This window comes from Lutjanus erythropterus, chromosome 5, assembly GCF_056507025.1.
Source record: "Lutjanus erythropterus isolate fLutEry1 chromosome 5, fLutEry1.hap2, whole genome shotgun sequence".
NCBI lineage: Eukaryota > Metazoa > Chordata > Actinopteri > Lutjaniformes > Lutjanidae > Lutjanus > Lutjanus erythropterus.
Window position 1 is genome coordinate 42,200,248 of NC_139321.1, and position 14,960 is coordinate 42,215,207.

A 14,960-nucleotide genomic window follows, 5' to 3' on the forward strand; every position below is an offset into this window, starting at 1 on the left:
CCCATAGACAGGCTGAAAGTGTTCAGTTTTTCAGGTTATAAAAAGTCTAAAGAGCAAAGAGTACAGAGGGGGGATAGAAAAATAGTGCAGCGGAGGCAGAGGGATACAGAGCAGGGGGAGGGAATTCCCCCCAGCAATTATCACCTGACTGTATGATTAAATGAGGATTTGACAACATGTGGCCAAATCATGACCTTACATTGTGCAAACAGTGATGAAAAAAATCAGAAATCACTGTCAAATCTATCAATGCCTTGAGCTTTGTTTACAAATCTAAGTCCATGTGTGGATGTTGGGGCATGCATGTATGTGTACAAGAGTATACAACTACACATTCTTACGTATGCATGTGTGTAGCGAAATCAGAGTTCATACTTGACCAGTGGTCCAGTAAACAGCAGCGTAAGCACATATAATAATCAATAAAACCACAAAGTGGAACCTAAAGGTGACACTAAATTAACACAGTGTAAGGAAAGCATCTGTTGTGATCAATACACACCGGGTTCAGTCAGCTGTTCTGACATGAAGGCATATGTACAGAAAATACATTAACTCTCTAAATCATACAACTGCTTTTACTACCAGTTAAAGGTGTAGTTCACCCAAAAATGAAAATTCAGTCATTATATACTCTCCGTCATGCTGATTGAAGGTCGGGTTTATTTTGTTAGTCCACAAAACTCTGCTGGAGTTTCACAAAAACAACAGTGTTGCAGAGTCTGCTAAACAATGGAAGTGAATGGTGACCAGTTTTCATGCGTGAAACAAAGAACCACAAAAAAAGAAAAAAAAGTGTAATTTTTTTCTGTGTATCAACACCGATCCATGGTGTTAGGTGATGTCGCCAGGCTACTCAAAGGCCAAGACTAGAAATCCAAGCTGAAATGGCCAGTAATTCTTCCTGCATCCAGTGATGTCTGTGATGGAACTACAGTTTTGCAGCAGGAGAGCTAGCCATCTCTGTGTTGACTACATTCACCATCGCACTGACTTGACATCCATGTGTGTCTTTAACACTTTGGGTCACAGTGCTGATATGTGTTGGAATTCAAAGTTATCTTTTTAATGTTGTGAAGAATGTCTCAACTTTGTGCTTCAATAAGGAACAAGGTGCTTCTCATGTGCACATCATGTTACAATTAGGTGGCTCTAATCTTGACAGAAATACTAATACTGACTTTTACATCAGCTGCTTGAAAGGATTCATGTGGACAGCGCCCTTAATCATAATTTGGGATAAATGTGTGTTATTTTCCAGACATTTAAATCTCGACAGAAACTAAATTTTCAACTATTTTTTAATACTGATTGAATACTGATTTCTTTTTAATATGTGCTCATTCTGCTTCAGTAATTATGATAAATAATGATTGTGGGAATAGGTTTTCATAATGTGTGTGTGTGTGTGTGTGTGTGTGTGTGTGTGTGTGTGTGTGTGTGTGTGTGCAGAAGTGCATGTGTATTTTTTGTGTCTGTTTGGGTGCATGATGTATGAATTTGTGTGTGTGTGTATGTACATTTTATGTCAAACTCCACCCACAGCATGCCCTGAAACACAGCGTCAGCATGTGTAATAAATGACTGTCTTTCCCCATCTGCAAAAGAGAATTGAAAGTGTAAAAAACAATCTTGATCAAATCTCTTTTATTTATTACAAAGGAGTCTGTCCTTGTGTTTCATTTGAACAAGCAGTATTCAAATTTTAGCCACTTTCACTCACAAAAGGCATATTAGTAGAATAAGAGAATGTCCTGTATTATTAACAGAATAATGAGGAGTCAAGAACTTTGAGGTTAAATGTTTGTTCATTTTCAACAGAAATAAAACAGGCTTATGGAAGAGAACTGTCAGGGTGTTTAGCTCTGCTGGGAGCAGCTGTTTGAAAAGGGACATGTAGATGTACTGATATGTTGCTGAAGATTTTTATTAGCCCAGTTGGACTGAGATTTAGTTCAAGACACGGTCGCCTATGAATTCTGTTGAATGGTTTTAGCAGTTCCATGTCTCTCAGGCCTCGTGTCTAATTTTAACCATTTTAATCTATCATTTGAGTACAGTTAATTTACTTGTTGAACATGTTGCTACCCTCACTAGTCGACACCAGAAATACTAGCCATGTAAACTATTATTAACTATTACATTTTATGTTAAATGCCAGTTAAGTGTTGCCTCTATGATGTTAGGCAGCCTCATGTGGTTGGCAGTAGGGAAGTTCCTGGTGACCAATTTCCCTGTCGATTAAACGCAAAATTTAATTTAGACTAGTCGACTAGTCAAACACTAAGAAAACACTCATAAAGCAGTTAAAATTTAGCAGAATTTATTTAGGTATAATGTTAAACACTGTCTGAAAAATATACTGTGTATTAAGAGCCATTTGAAGCCGTTAATCACAGTCTACAATCGCCAAATTGTACTTTAAATGCAGCTGAGATGCGCACTACTTTGCGCTGTGCAATACAAGCCTTACACATTAATGTGCAGAACATGACAACAACTAACTCTTCATCTTTTCAAACCGAAGAGGGTCACAGTGTCTGCAGGTAGAGAACACAGAGCTAACATTAGCTGCTAGCCTGACACACAGTGTGGCTAACATTAGCAGTGCTAGTAGCAGCAGCAGCAGCAGCTCCGCCTGCAGGTTTATGTTTGTGTCTGTGCTTAATGTGGACGTTTCTCCAGTCGAGTGAATATATATCAGCTTATTCTGTCACAGTCTACATTCATCTGTCCGACTTTGCTGATATAAAATAAGTTTGTCTGACTGTGTCAGAATAAACAGGCGTATAACCGACTCGACCAAGCAATTCATTGGGCTGCAACGATTAATGTGTTTTAGTTGTCAACTATTTATCAATCACCAACTAATTTGGTAAATGAATTGGTTTGAGTAATTTTTGAAGAAAAGTAGAATTACTGCCCCGTGGTTGAATGCTTCTGCCAACCAGAGAAGTTGCCCCCTCAGAGTACCTGTCTGCAGGGAAGATGGCGGACAAGGGCACCGCCATATCTCTACTCCATAACGGAAGTCACAACCGGAAGTTGGTCTTCTTTTGTGTATATTATTCGCCATTCGCCGCTCCATACTGCATAATTTAGTAGTTAATTGACTCCAAGTCTTTTCACGACTTTATACAGTATGTAAAACTAAGATGTTAGCACATATCATTCACACTAGAACTGAAAAATAACCATCACCTTCACATTAACATGGTTAATTGTAATTTATGTTGAGTGTAAAATGGAGGCCAGTGGTGGTAATACAGTGTATGGAATGTATTGCCCAGATATTATGCAGGATCTTTTTCTTTTTTTTTTAATCTTTATTAGCAAATTTACAAAACAAATTGGCATAGTACAGTGTGGTACATAAATTAATTAATAATCAAAGTCAGAGTAATAATAAATTAAAGCTATATAAAATAAATAAAAAAAACGGTCCATAAATAAATAAAAGAAATAAAAGAAATTCAGTAGGGAATAAGAGCATAGAGCTAGGGGTTCTCTGTAAGGTTAAGATCCTCTGCTAACTTCACTGCATTCTTTTTCTCCATATATTTCAGTGAAGAAGAGTAATGACACATTTCCTTGTGAAAAACAGAAATATTATGCAGGATCTTGTTTGCATGAAGCTGGCATGCTCTCCCTGTCTTTCCTGTATATGACCCAGTCTGCCCACCAGAAGATTCCTTCATTAAACACAGTACAGACTCCACACATTGTTTGCTAAAAAGCATAGCAGAAAAGCTTAACGATCTACCGTTTGGACGTACCCTTTTTAAAAAAAAAAAAAAAAAAACTAAACTAAACTAACAACCAAAGGAAAAGGACTTTACAGATCACTTCCACAAAATTTCTCCATGACAGCATATGTTTTGGCAGCTTTCTTATTTCTAATGTCCTTGATTGTGGCAGCATAGCAGAGCAGTTCTTTTCTAAAGAGTACAATGTTTGGTTTAGAATTGGCCCATTTGTTTTTATGGATGTGAAATCTCCCCAAACTCAAGATCAACTGACAGAGAAACCACAAGTCTTTGTCTACAGTCCAGTCATCAAAATAAATTAAAATGTTTTTTTTTTTTCCTGGAAACTGATCTTTTCAAAAAGTTCTACTGTAAGTGCATTGATAGAATAAGTTAGTGAGGGTTTCATCCTCAAGTCCACAGAAATCGCACAAATATTCAATGTCTGGATGTTCCGTAAAGATGGAGCACCGAATAAGTAACAAGATACACAAAGAAGACCAACTTCCGGTTTGGACTTCCGGTATAGAGTAGAGCTATGGCAGCGTCCTTGTCCGCCATCTTCCCTGCAGACAGGTCCCTCTCCAAGTTGCAGTTAACATCCAGGGCTGGATGATTGAAGACTCTGAAGGAATTTATAAGGGATGCACAATAAATTTGCTGTGATGTCACAGTGAAGTTGTCCTTTTTGAAATAAACACCACAATTTTATTCTATTATAATTATTATTGGTGTGAAAGTTTGTCGTGATAAGTGTGTAAATTCTTGACTTATCAAGTGAAAACCTGTTTAACCACAGGTCACTGTGGTTAAAAACATGTTTAACCCTGACCACCAAAATTTAATCAGTTCATCCTTGAGTCCAAGTGGACATGTTTGCCAAGTTAAAGAAATTCTGCCAAAATGTCCTTCAGGGTACTGGTGGAACCAGCTCCAAAATTATCTATAGAATCATTAGGAAGTTAAATTATCAGTTCAGTTATTGATTCCCTTGTGCTAATTCAACTTACGCACTAGAGTTGGATGATATGTTAAAATTTTCCGAACAATCATCATCAGCCCATCCCTTGGCGAGTGGTGATATCATTGTCCCAACTCCCACCTCCTCCTGTCCACTCCAGTCTCAGCTGGGAGATGTGCGCAAGCAGCAAATTCGCTGTTACGCATGCTGCGTACATTCACTACATCCAGTAGACAAAATAAACTCACAAAGTGTCTAGAAATGACGTGTTTTCACACTTATTTCCAATTTTGAACGGACCTTCTGAATTCAAGTTTCTCTCTTTTACCAAACTAAGACTTGCTCAACTGACTCGTCAGTGCCTCAGAAAACACACTTAATTCAAACTCGACAGAAAAACATGTAAAACTCACCAAAACCATTTTTGTTAGTCAACACTTCCAACAATCACCAACTCTGGTTTGGTCAAAATAAATCCTTAATTCACTGTGTGAAAACAGTGTAAAGCAGGGGTGTCAAACTCAATCACAGAGGGGGCCAAAATTTAAAATATAGTCTAAGTCGTGGGCCAAACAGAATTAACATGCATTAAACTGTCTAAAACTGACTATGTTTTATTCAGAAATATGAATTTGAACAGCCAGACTGCAACAACTTTTTCCTCAATAAAATAAATAAGATTTAAATTTTTTTTTTTTCTTCAACAATAACAAAGCAAAACGAGAATATTTCAGCTCAGAATATTTAAGCTCACATATCCAGGTGGGGGTTACATTTGAAAATGTTTGCTTTTTGTCTGGACACAAGATAATGCACGCTTTAATCATGCAAACCCTCAATGGCACTGCATTTGACATAAAAAAATATGCTCATATAATATTACAAACCTCATCAGGTACAGATGAGCACATTGACCTGCTCAATTTAACATTAAGGCCAAAACACACTGAGAACATCAATAGAAAAGTCAACTGTAGCTTCTCTGGTGCACTGCAGGCTTCAGATTTAAAATTTAACACCACAGAACCAACAGTATTTTAGGAAAAGATTAAACTGCACATTGACACACACTGAGGAGATGAAGAGGAGAGACAGAGTCTGGAGGGCAGACATTAATCAACACTGAAAATAAGCGTTAGTTGCAGCCTTAATGCATAGCCACATTCAGCACATGCATATGGATGTTAACCTGCAGGGAGAGCAAGCTGCTGGTTCTAGAACTCGACACTTACTTTTAGACCAGTCGACAATCTAAATTTTGGTTTAGATCTACTTAACAGGGAAGTTAATTAGTCATTAGGAATGTCCCTGAAAACTCACAAATACACTTTTTCTCTCAACAGTACTGACATAGTATCTGATGGTTCTTATTGTGGTGATGCTTCATTTAATGAAAGCACATATGTGTGGGCATGCTGTGCCATGTACAGTAGGGGAGCCTCTTCAGCTTTATATTTTTCTGAAAACAGGAATAGTCTGAGAGAGGAGAGGAGATGGATGACACAGAGGGGAGTAAGAAATTTCTTTGAAAGATGTGAAAGGTTAGAAACAGAAGGCAGAAAATAGAAGAAGAATCAGGAGGCAAGATGAATGTACAAAGATAGAATGAAAGACAGACTGAGGTGAAGGTTAGATGTTCAACTGAGCGGCCATTAAATCTGATGACGAACACGGAGTAGAGAAGCATTTAATGCACCATATTAGACGTTTAAGCTGTCATTGTTCTCTTCAGAAATTACTGTGAGACTCAGCATGAATTCACTCCCAAACCACAGTGGAAAAGTTTAGTTTGTTGCATGTTTCTAGTTTGTTATGGTTCAAATTGGCTAATTACAAATGACCCGGGGCTCGTAAACACGATTAACATGGACTCTTTAAGTAGCTTGTTTATTGTGTGGAGTTTTGGTTACCTGACATCTTGCCAGGTTAGAGGTTTTGGCAACAATGGGGAGTCTAAACAAAGTGTGCTTCCTGTCTCTGATGTTTAGTTGAGTATATTAGATTTAACCATCTTTTTCTGTGGTGTTCATTTGAGTTGACACATGAAAAATGATCAGTACAGAAACTTCTGGCCATCTTAACAATACCAACCCAAGCACATTGGGTTATTTTTTGTACTGCAGTCCAGATGAGAACACAGTAGATACAGTATGCTGAGGTGTTTTAATAGAAGTTTAGAAACAACAACAGTGCAGAGTGAGTAGAAAATAACATTTGAGTCATAGCAATCTGTATGATTTGTAATCACAGAACAAGCTGAAAGTAAGCAAAATGAGAGAAGTATGTAATCAATGTTTTGAGTTTGAATGATGAAGAGTGTCACTGCTGAGTGAGCAGTGGGGCTTCCTTCGCTCGCATCCAATTTGTGTACTGTGTTTTGGGAGCAAAACAAACTCACTCTAAATAATGCCAGGCTGCTTTGCTTTGAGATCCTTCAGCATTTTCATTTATCTGAATGTCCCTTACTGTGAAAAAAAGATGTGACCCAAACAGCCAGATCCTGTTGAAGTAAACAAACTTCTGTTGAGGAGTGTAAATTGTGAGAAAGTGCCCCCTTGTATTGTGAACTGGAAGTAATTTGTCAAAACAGCAACAGAAGACTGAAAAGGCTTGTTTAAAAGTGAGTCAGGATTTGGAACTTAAAACTTTTGTTCCTTTTTTGCTTTTTTAGACCTGAGTTTGCTCTCCCTCCTGGGAGATGGGATACATTTCCATGCGTACCAATTTTCCACTATTATTCAGAATATGACAATATTCCGAATATAATATAGGTCATGTAAACAGCACTCTCTGTTTGGATATTATGAATTACACCTTCCTCTGAATGGAGTATTTTCCAATTAAGACGTGGGATATGCGAGTATTATTTAGATTTCAGGAGCATTTTTTGGACATGTATACAGCACATTCAGAATATGTGTCCCAGTTTAGGTTTCTGCAGTAGTTAGTGGCACACAGCCTCTTGCCAGTTTATGGTCAGTTGTAAACAAACCAACTAGCCAACAATTTGCAAGGCTCTGGTAGAGATGAATGAAAAAAAGAAAGTCCTACATTTCTAGTCAGATGAAGAAACACACCTACATTGTGAAAGACTTGAATATCAACAGGATTTTTGCCATGACAGACCTTTTTAGGAGGTAGTTGTAGGTAGGAGTTCAAGTCTTTCAAAGCACTGGAATGCCAAGGACGTCATTTACACCATGTTTTTAGCCCGAATCTTCACTTAAGTTCCTTAGATTGGAAACATGTTCATGTGCACGTGCACACTGAAACTGGGTGTGTGTGGTGTGATGGTGTCTGAACTGCATGTCCAGGCTTTAGAGGACTTGGATTACACCAAATGAGCAGTATGGAGGCATTTCATTTTTTTCTTACGTTTGAAAACTGGTCACCATTCATTTAAATTTTTTGGGAGATTTTGCAATGCTTTTTTCTTGTGAAACTCCAGCAGTGTTTTGTGGACTAAAAAACTGTATCTGACCTCCAATCAGCATGAGGATGTGCAGATAATAACGATTTTCATGTTTCGGGTGAACTATCCCTTTAAAGCATCATCTGTCATATCATATCAATTTGATATTTCATTTTCCAGACCTTATTGGCTGTTAGTGATGATGTGCAGATATATCGTGCAACTGTAGAGAAAACAGATTTAAATGAGCTTCCTGAGAATGTATGTGTTTCTGTGTGCGTCACTGTTGACTGATCAAGGTGAGCAACATGCTGATTTCAGAAACTTGACTGATGTCAGATCTTCATCTCCTGTCCCTTCTCTGTTCTCTTCCCATGTTGAGACATGTCAGTAGGAGCTCAGGTGTGACATGAAGGACATTGATCAATCACACACACACACACACAAACAAGAACAATTTCTATATATATATTGCGGTTATATATATAGGCTGTCTGATGTGAAAAGGCAAAAGGCAGTGTTGGCTGTGCAGAGTTAAACCTCAAAACACACAGACATCGTATAATTAATAAGCATGACTCACCACTTGTGCCTGTTACATGACACTGACAGCTCCATGCTGTGGAGCATTAGATGAGATCAGCCACAGGCTTCATTTCATATGCAAGTCCATCATTTGAATAGGATGTGAGTGGGTTTAGTACAACACGTTGTTTCACTTCATTATTTCAGCCTTATTCTGAAAAAGAATTTAAAAAAAGGGCAATATTCCTACTAAGCTGTTTACATGGCTAATGAAATTTAATATTCCCCTAATATTCCTGGTTACATGCTGGTCTTCATAAGGAAACATGGCACAGCAAGAGCCACATCAACTATTTTCCTTCTTTGCATCAACATAGTTTGATGCTTGATGCCTTTTTTTTCTGGTGTGGGCAATATGGTGAAAAGATCATATCATGATTTTTATCATGGCAGGATCACAATCTTATCATGATTCTTCTTCATGTTGGTTAAAAAAAAGTTGGATGCACGTCACTACTTTTCTGCATGTAAAAAAAAAAAATCATATTCTGACATCAAAACATGAGTGAAGTTTATAAAGAATGAAGAACGCAGACATCAGTCAGTATCTTCATCCTGTCCTCTGATGCTGACGTGACTCACTGTCTGTAGAGAGAGGAGGGGCTCTTTGTCTCATCTAGCAGGAAGTTTACAACAATTCAACACATTGTGTGTGTGTGTGCGTGTGTGTGTGTGTGTGTGTGTGTGTGTGTGTGTGTGTGTGTGTGTGTGTGTGTGGAGGAGCTGCCCCCATACAGACAGAGACGTGGACAAGCTGCACTGCTGCCATATGATAATAAATTGCACTAAACCTTAAAGAAATACAGATAAATCAGAGCTTATCAATACTTTGGTCTTCAAAAATGCTGCCTGGGGCTTGTTTTGGGACTAACTCTTTTCATTCATCCATCCATCCATGGCTTCCCACTTGTGAAAATAGGGGAGTGGAAGAAATCACAATCATCATATCGCACACCCCTACTAGGAAAACAAAATGGAATTATTGTTTTCTACTTTTGATTAACGACCTGCATACAGTAATGGTACAGAAAAAGTCACTGACCACTGTCCGGTTTTGCTGCAAGTAGGGATGCACCGATACTGATGCCGGTCTGATACTGTCCTCATGTACTCATACTCGTACTCATAAAATTACTCCATTACCCCACATCTGATACCATGTCACGAAAAGTAGCCACTAGACACAAGCAAAAAGAACTACCATGATGCAGAGTTCAAAGCGTTTTCTGATGCTTACTATCTTTTTTTGGTCATCGTCGTCATCATCAGCGAGAGATTCGCTGTCCTCAACATCATCCACTAATGACCACAGCAACTTTGGAAACTGTCTGTAAAATTCCATGTCAATCGATGTAAAACTGAAATAAATGCACAGAGTGAGCTGTAGACCGCAGCCAGCTGCTGTCCAATAAGTCCTGGTGGGTGTAAACTGGTTGAATGTCTCCACTAATTAATATGAAGACAAATAAAAAACACCACTGCCACCAGTCTGTAACCATCTTTTCTTTGTAATAAGCTGCTACAACTTATCTTTGTGTACTTAATCTTCTCCACAACAGCCTGAAAGCACAGTACACACAACTTCACTCTTTGTGGTTCACAGCAGGGTAAATTAAACTGTTGCACACATGGCGTCACACTCATACCTGTCCCCCCTAAACAATGACAGGTAGGAACTAATTAGCTCTTAGACAAGAGGGACATGAAGAAGAAACTTAAATACAACAAAAATGTTTAATTAAAATGATTAATTAAAATTTGTAATGAAAATACTAGTTAAAGTGCTGTAATAATGGCATCATATATAACACTATTTGTAACAGAAAACTTAATTCTGAAAGTTCATAATGACGTTTTGAAATTATTATAGCGAAACATTTCATGTACACAGTAAACTGCACAGCTTAATAAGGAAGACAAAATCAGTAAGGTAACTTACTGCAAATAACCCAAAAATGTTGTGTGTAACTATGGTTACACTTGTAGCAAGAAACTTAGAAATTTAGAAAGTGACCATCTAATGAAAATAAAACATGTTTTTAAAGTTATTGTAAAAACTTTAATGGCATTATTAAGAACTTGTATCGGCCAGTGCCCAAATGTTAGTACTTGTACTTGGGCTGAAAAAAGTGGTATTGGTGCTTTTTTTTTTTTTTCTTTTTAGGTTTGGGCACTTTCAATCCAATAATTAACGGATATTGTATCATTATAAACGTGTTTAGCATAAACAGTTTTGAAGTATGTTGCAAGTGTTGTTATTCTTGTAAGCCAACTGTTTTCATGAACATACAGGAGCTGCTATCTGTGTAGAAAGATGTCATCCCCATTCTTAACCAGCAGACAGTGGGCACAAGACCAGATCTATAGAGATGCCAAGTCCCTCCTGTTCTGGTGTGCCCCATGTGACATTACTTCTGAATAAATATAAACCGTCATCACTGGAGAGAGACAAATCATTTTTTGATTTGGTTTGAATTGTCACAAATTGTTAGGATAATTTTACAAATCAAGAGAGTTGCAGTTTGTGGTAGATTTGTCTTAGTTAAATTTGGTTTTGGGTGTAAATTGTCAATAAACTGCATCTTTCATCTTGCTCAATGTATGTCATCAACACTAACATTGTTGTCCTGTGTAATGTTCATGGTCCTTTTATCAGCCAAGAAGAGAAAGAGTGAGCCGACCTGTTGCTTGTGTGACTACATCCATGTACGAAAACCCACAGGCATTGAGGGGGAAAGTTATGATGTCATCTACACAGCCTCTGGGTGTGTAGTCTGTTCTCTGATACTTCAACAGTTTTACAACAAACAGCAACTTTCTTGACTTGTAAAATTATCTTTTAAAATGAGAAACATGTAATTCAATTCATAGCTCACTTGCTTCTGATAGAACAAATTTGCTTCTACATTGTACTGTAATTGATGAAGCTGTCTCCACAGGTCACCTAATAGTACCTCTCATAGTACTCTCATAACAACTCAAAGCATCTTTTTAGGCTTCAAGTCTTTTCCTTGTGACTGTAAACACAGTAATTGTGTATTGGGCTCTGTGTGCTGCCAAAATGCAGGTTACTGACAGCAGTAGTGTGTCTGAATGCATCCTGTGTGAATACCTGTGGACAGCTGAAAGTGCTGCTGCTGAGCTGCTGATGTGCTGCTTTCACCTCTCAGCCTGTGTAGACATAGTGTTAGTCCTCATCTGTTATGGCTGCAATGCAAAAGCAGAGCTCCTGCAATACAACAGCAGCAGCTGCAGTCCTCCTCAGTGTCTACACTGGATCCTACCATCTACTCCTGTTTACTCTGAGGAGTTTTAACAGAGCACACAGCCCAATACATAATCACATACTTATGTGCACAACTCAGGTGAAAATATGACTTGACTTGAAGCCTAAATAGACCCTTTGGAGCTATGTGGCTTGTGACAAAAATGGCACGTTTCGTTCAGTGTTGGAAACAATAGAAACACTTTAACTTCTGTATTAGTACATGAAGTAGATAGTATAGTGTGCATCAGTATTTTTACCCCCCTCCTTTCAAGTAAAGCAGTAGTTTAGTCTGTAAGGAGTTGACTTGGAAAATGGATAGTGGACAGTTAAAATCCAGCACGGACCATTATATGGACTGTGGACTGGTGGCTGGGCAGGTGCCAGTTCATCTCCTGAGCCCTGCTGAGGGGGCCTTGAGCAAGGCATTCATTTATTATTAGTCAGGCACAATTGCCCAATCAGGAGGAGAGCACTGGAGTCAGGTACAATGGGCCAATCAGGAGGAGAGCACTGCAGTTGTTAAGAGACCCATGAAGCACAGGTGTGTAAGCCTCACTCATGCTCCTGAAATCACTCTGGTGCACATGCTCCTCTGGTAAGCCAAACAAATCCTGTTCTGAGATTATTTGTTTTAAGGGTAATGTAGGGGTGCAAAATGCACCCTGAGGTATTTTATTTGTATATAGCATGTAAATGTTACGGGTACCGGGCTGCGGCACCCATGAACAGTTAAATGTGTGTCCTGTAGTACAGGGAACAGTGGTGAGACCGGGATAAACGACTGGACTCTGCTGGATCCTCTGTTGTTATTTATTTTTTACAATTGTCATTCAACACAAATTCATCTTAAACTGTCTGCATTTGTCCTTTTATCCAGAATTTACTACTGCTACACATATTTCGTCCTTTTTTTGACATATTTTCATGTTCATAAGATACATAACATAAATCTCAGAATCTCAAAATAACATATTCCTTCATTCATTTGTCCAAATATTTTTGGCCATTTCTGCATCTTAAATGCACTAAATTACAGATACTATCAAGTATCGCCTGGACCTCTGCTTAACAGTATCAATGATGAAATGAAACAAACACATTTACACACACTAACAGATAACAATCACTCTTAAAACTACGTCTAACAATGTCCAAAATGGAGACGGGTGTTCCAAGCTAGCAAAACAAACGACCACCGCCATTACAGCTACTCGCGGCAAACAGCCTTTTCGCCAAAATAAAAATAAACAATTTAATCAGTCATTTAACAGTTCTACTTGAACTTAACATTATACATTGATATTTTTTAACAAACTGCAGCACTTTACGTTAGGTTTGAACACATTACAAACCTGTAGTACAGGGAACAGTGGTGAGACCGGGAGACACGACTGGACTCTGCTGGATCCTCTGTTGTTATGAGGGGAAACCAGCAGAGCAACGGTCCTAGCCACAGACCGGTGCAACTAACGGTCTCACACTGCCACCCACTGTCACAAAGCCGCCATTGCAGTTATCTACTCTAACCCAAAATCCGATTACTTCTTCACAAAATGAATAACATCATAACATAACATATATACACATAACATTTCCCAAATAAAACAAATAATACACACAACACAAAATGAATTACATTCATTAAGTGGGCATCACATAAATATAGAAACTGTAAATATGTGGGTCTGCCAATAATTTATTCTTTCTTTGTAAAGGGTCCTAACAATCCTACAGTAGTACCAGGGGCAAGGTATGAGAATGCCTCCTTATTATCAAGCATTGTTTGCATATTTGTAGTCTGAGATTTAACATGTGCTTTGTTAAATTTACAGGGAAAGTGCTGGTTGTCGTTTACGGCCTACTGTAGTGGTATAATTTTCAAGCACCAGACTCACTCCATCCAAAGGCAACATTCTAAGGTAGATCATGATGCCCATCCAGAAGGATGATGAGGCAAAGGACTAGATCATGGTGCCCATCCAGAGGGATGATGAGGCTGAGGACCTTGTAGGTACTTTCCCACACCTGGTGTTTACCACACGGATTAAAAGTCAGTAAAAGCCAGACCAGCTGTTCTTTTCATGTAATGCATTAACCTGTATTGTCATTTAACTATTTTTAAAAAATATAAGATTGATGTATGCAAACCTAAGGGAAGCAGCAATTTGCTAGAAAATGAATGACATTATGATCCCATAAGGTAAAATTTAATACACAATTATGTTTGATTGTGAGCCAAAATGTTCAAAGTGGGAGGAGGCTCCTCCTAAACAGTATATAACAAGGTGTTTTGCACCTCTTTCTTCAGTCTAAACCTGGGTTTGACTCAAGCTTGTTGATTTTTCTACCTAGAGAGATCAATAAACTTTGTGTGGCAGAACTTCGTTGCTCTTCCAGTGATTTTTCCAGACTTTGCCTGATTCTTCTTTTTGATGGTTTTGAACTTTGAAAATATACAAGTGATAACAGTGGTTTTTTATTAAGGTTTTTAGGGTGTTGTAGCTCTAAGCCCAGACCTTACTGGCCTATTTTTCTGAGCTTTTTTGTCACAACACTACTATTATATTTGGATTTTGTTTTTAGTAGTTGGAGTACATGGCTAACTTATAGCTCTGTTTTTCTGTTGTAATGCTGCAGCTGGTGTTGGCCTTTGGTCACAGGAGTGGCTGGTGCAGTGGAAGTTCACCTGTCGATTTGTGGTGTTATCCTTTAAGGTTTGCTGTGGCACTGGTATTAGTTTGGGTGTGTTTCTGTTGGGGTAAAGAGGGTTTATTTTGTTTTCTAGTTTCGGCATTTAATTATGTCTTTGTTTTGTTCACATGTAGTATACTGCCGGTGCACCAGCCTACTGACCGGTGTGCCACCACCACCTGCAGCGAGATATTTGACTTTTTAACCTTTTTAAATTGATGTTAGCGACCCTCCACCATAATAAAATAGCCTGTTACGGCATTTTGACCCACACTGACTGTTTGCTTCGTCATTGAA